The sequence below is a fragment of the Poecilia formosa genome, unplaced genomic scaffold (genome assembly GCF_000485575.1).
Source record: "Poecilia formosa unplaced genomic scaffold, Poecilia_formosa-5.1.2 Scaffold777, whole genome shotgun sequence".
Classification (NCBI taxonomy): domain Eukaryota; kingdom Metazoa; phylum Chordata; class Actinopteri; order Cyprinodontiformes; family Poeciliidae; genus Poecilia; species Poecilia formosa.
Window position 1 is genome coordinate 55,897 of NW_006800716.1, and position 4,655 is coordinate 60,551.

At 40.1% G+C, this 4,655-nt stretch overlaps 1 long non-coding RNA gene across 1 annotated transcript in view; it reads left to right on the forward strand.

Annotated features, from left to right (window-relative positions):
- The first annotated feature begins 818 nt into the window (after positions 1 to 818).
- LOC107834807 (uncharacterized) overlaps positions 819 to 4,655 on the forward strand; it is a 16,782-nt gene continuing 12,945 nt past the window's right edge. The window contains exon 1 of the long non-coding RNA XR_001660631.1: positions 819 to 832. This is a non-coding gene — a long non-coding RNA (uncharacterized LOC107834807). The remainder of the gene's footprint in view (positions 833 to 4,655) is intronic.

The following is a 4,655-nucleotide window of genomic DNA, read 5'->3' on the forward strand; positions in this document are numbered from 1 at the left end:
AATTTATTAAAAGTTATTGGGGCCTCAGTCAGTGGTTTTTGTCACTACGAGAAAATGTAGATACATCTGTTTAATTTGTGATGGGATCTGGATTCACGGTGAATATTAACTAAACCACATAAAATGCGACTAAATAGCCGATGTTACTATGATTGTAATTTCACGGATAAAAATAGTATATGACCGATTTTATTTATTTATTTATTTTTGATGTTGTCGGTCAAGATAACGTCTAGCGCGACCAGCCAAACAGCTGTAATGTTTGGCTGGTAACAATCGGAATGCATTATGGGATATGTAGTTTCGTGCTCAAAACCTATTTTAAGTCAATCAACGGCCTATGAAATGCTGGGGCGGGCCACATAAAATGACATGGCGGGCCACATGTGGCCCGCGGGCCTTCAGTTTGACACATGTGATTTAGACCATCATCAAGAAACAGAGAGGCGAGTTTTAGACAGGGGGTGTTTTGTAGTTGAACTGACAGCTCCTCTAAATGCCGCAGACCTCTTAATGCACATGCATACTCACTGCATGTATGCTATTATGACAGCATATGATGATCACAGTCTTACTTGTAAATCACTTTTTCTTTTCTTGGACGTTTTGATGTTAGCTTGTCGATGTCTCAATTTTATTCGATGGGAAAAGCAGCTTTAGGTGACTCTGCTGCTCTCTAGTGGCGAGAAGCCGTAATGTTTGGCTGGTAACAATCGGAATGCATTATGGGCATATCCCATAATGCATGTAGTTTTGTGCTCAAAACCTATTTTAAGTCAATCAACAGCCTATGAAATGCTGGGGCGGGTTAGGGTTAGGGTTAGGGTTAGGGGTTAGGGTTAGCTTACCCTACAGGCCTACAGGGGTGTTCTGCTTTCTAAAGGAAGGCCGAAGGTTTTGTGCCAACACTGTCTGGCACAGGCGTAGGATTGGAAGAAGGCGTATTTGTCCCTCCGATTAATTTCACCTCAGTTGCGAAAAACGTCCCATTTAGAAATTTTCCACTCGCGTACTTTAAAGGTGAGCCCTCTCCTAATAAATTTAGTGTACATACAACTATAAAGAAATCTGCCCCAGTGAATTATATAGGAGGCTACCCCAGTCATTGTTGACTCATGGTTGCTTAAAGCTTTACAAGACCGACTGATTTTAGTGACAATGTCGGTGTAAAATATTGAATAAAATGTTTATGCTACGTGACTGGCATTATCTACAAGAGGATCATCCTTGTTGTCTCCAAGTGTATTCTGGGTAAAACTTGTCACCAGCCGTCCACCAACGTCGTCATCAGTCTCTTGGCAACAGATGGCAAACTAGCTATAACATTTTTACGGACTAAGTTAACAGGCGTGGAGCTCCATGGAGCGGCAAAGTGAGAAGGATGGAAAAAAGAGAGCAAGGAAAAGTCAAAAACTGGACGCATATTTTGTTCGTCGTCTTGGAGATGAAGCGGAGTTTTTTGATTCAGGGCGCCAAAACTGCCAGTCCAGCCACGGAGCCAGGAGAGTTACAGGTAGCAACTCTAATGTTATTCACAAAGTGTGAGTTAACTGTAGACTGATTATAAACTGTATCAGCCCAGCCGCCGAGCTTACATCTCCTTTTTTTCTCTCTGGAAGGCTGAGTTATAGTCGCTGTTTTAACAGTCCGGGTTTAGTGCACTTTTTGAGCCAAGACAGCGGTGTGGCGTTTATAGTTAAGGTTTTCTTTGGAGCCGCCTGGGAGAGCGGCGCGCGTGATCCGCACCGAGTTGCAAAGATCCAGAGGTGCACGAGCCGCGCTGCGTTTCCGCTTCAACGCGCACAATGAACCGAGCTCCGTGCTCATGATAAATTAAAACAAATTCAATAATTTCCATTGGCATAATTTATAGTTTCTCTTTTTATTTTTCTCTCTTTCTACCACAAACTGTATGATAAAAGCTTTCAGATTGGTGCTTTGGTCTCAACTAAACCTTTTTTTGAAGGACAATTTTATTTACAAAGACTTGTCGTTTTGTTTACATATGTTGGATATTAAAATGTCTTCCAGTTGCAGTGTTAAATGTTCATTATAATTAAAAATTTACTGATCTTTCAGATTGTGTTCTTGCATTATTATTTTGTCATTAAATTTTATTACTTAAAAATGGTCTCAAAACAACAATAATATTGTTTATCATAAATCTAAATTTGTTATTGTGACAGGTCTACTGATAACTCAATGAAAAATTCATCCATCAGCTAGAAAATGTGCATCTCTTTATCGTTTATTTTTGTGTCTCTGGTTTTACACATGAAACGTATCTCCCCAAGGAAAAAGAAGAAAGCAACAATATGTTTTCTAAAAAAAAAATTACAAATACGTAACTTGGATACGTAACTTTAGTCTGATTATTGGATTGTAAATAGCAACACGTTAGATTACTTGTTACAAGGGGTCAGACTAGAGTAACGTGTTGATGACACTATTGTTTGACATTTTTGCTCAAGTTATTTACGGATCTTTCAGGTTTCCGATATGTGTCCCCCCCAATGATAAACTTGTTCCTACGCCCTTGCTGTCTGGTATTTGGAACTGTTCATAATTCCCTCCACCCTGTCTCCTAAGTGGAACTAATTTTTTTTTTTTTTTTTTTGTAAAGATTTCTATCTGATCATATGGACTAAAACACATAACTTCATTATAAAGTTGTGATTTTTTTTTTTTACAATAATATATATCATGTAGAAATAATTGGCTATATGGGCAAACAGAAAAAAATAAATTGCTCTTGGGGGCCCCCTGGTGGCCGCGGTAGGTCACGTTTCATTGGTAAGCTGAGCTGCTGTGCAATGTGCAGTGCACATGGAGACCCGGAACAAGATGGCATTCGATTAATTTATTGGGAAACTCTCAACTAATACACAATGTTTAATATTCTTTTAAAATGAGAGCCTATCCTTTCTGAAGGTAAAATGTTTTCTCAAGACAAAGAGATCTTCTAAAATGGCAAAAACTCAACAGTCACCACCAGCAACAACTTGATGGCCATTAGATATGACTACACTAAGATGGATGATGACACCATTGATGAAGACTTCCTTCTGCTGAATGTTTCACCATAGGGTACCCCTTCTAAAGAACTAGCCCATAAAAAAAAAAGTCCTGTTGTACAAGGCGAACACAAAAGCAAAAATTATCCTGACATCACTGTCCAAGACAATCAACTCCTGCTTAGACACCGCACCGGTCAGCGACGCTTAAAAATTGAGGGGCTCAAAACTTCAATTGACTTTGCTGTTGAGGAAAACAATAACTTGAAGAAAAGGATCGACACAATTGAAAGCAAGACAAAAAAAGGACAGTGCTGGACTTCCGGTGATGCAATGAAAAGAGAAGCAGCTTGATTGTCCTACTCCGAGGAAAGGTCCTTAAAAACTAGCCTATTTAATGATATCATACATATTTTACAACAAATCGACTTATTACAAAAATAAAAATGTCTATTCTCAGAAATGAAGCTGATAAGAAAAGTAAATCAGCCTCGCGTAAAGAAATCTGCCAAGATCCTGAAACCCCATCAGACGTGAGTGAACAGAAAGACAACATGGAGACTGTGCTTGCAGAGCTAATACAATTGAGAAAGGAACACAGGATGCTTCAAACAATACTAAAGCTACTTTGTCGAGGGTTGAGTCATCACTGAAAGACGTACTTGAACGAACGACAAAACTGGAGCAACAAATAACCGACACCAACCAAAGGGAGAGCGACGCGGAGGACCAGCTGCCCGCCATTGACTGCGTGCTGCGATACATGCTACAGAGAGAAGCTAATCTCTCAGCTAAATGTGAAAATCTTGAATCAACAGCGAGGTGCAACAATCTACGCATCTATGGGATACCTGAAGGAGAAGAAAAGAGCGACATGATCTCCTTCGTAACTGATATGATGCGTACCTCACTCAGACTACCGAAGGATATGGATCTCTGTTTGGAGAAGGCCCACCAGTCGTTAAATACAAAGCCTAAAGACTCCACTCCCCTGCGGTCAATCATCGTCAGGTTCTCCAACTACAGAGTGAAAGAAAAAGTAATACAGACGGCATGGAATAGACGTGATGTTACCCACCACGGCCGAAGGATATACTTCGACCAAGATTACACTGCGAACATACAGAAGAAACGCAAACAGGTACGAGAAATTATCAAACAACTGAAAGACAAAAACGTGAGAGCAGTGTCGCCTTTTCCTGCCCAGCTGAAAATCTACCTGGACTCTGGTGCGAAGACGTTCGCTACACTTGCAAGAGCAGCCTCAACACTGGAGAAGATGGGAATTCATGTCAAGATGGATGAGCGTGAGAAATACCGAGAGGAACTGCTGGGTGAATCCTGGACCGCGGTGTCCGGAAAAGCAGGAGAAGCGATGCAGAGCGTAACCGACATGCGGGCGCTTATACAGGGTAATGAATCAATGATTTGTGAAAAATATATGGACACTTAAATCCGATCTCAAAGTATGACGTGTGATAAAATAACTTGTGTTGAGAAAAAATGATTATTTTTAGTGTTTAATACAGATTAATCTTTTTGAACAAATCTTTAAACTTTGAACAGGTTTCTGTTGGTGATTTAAAATTAAACTATGGCTGGGTAAGTATTCAAAAGTACCAAGGAAAATGGGGTGATCTG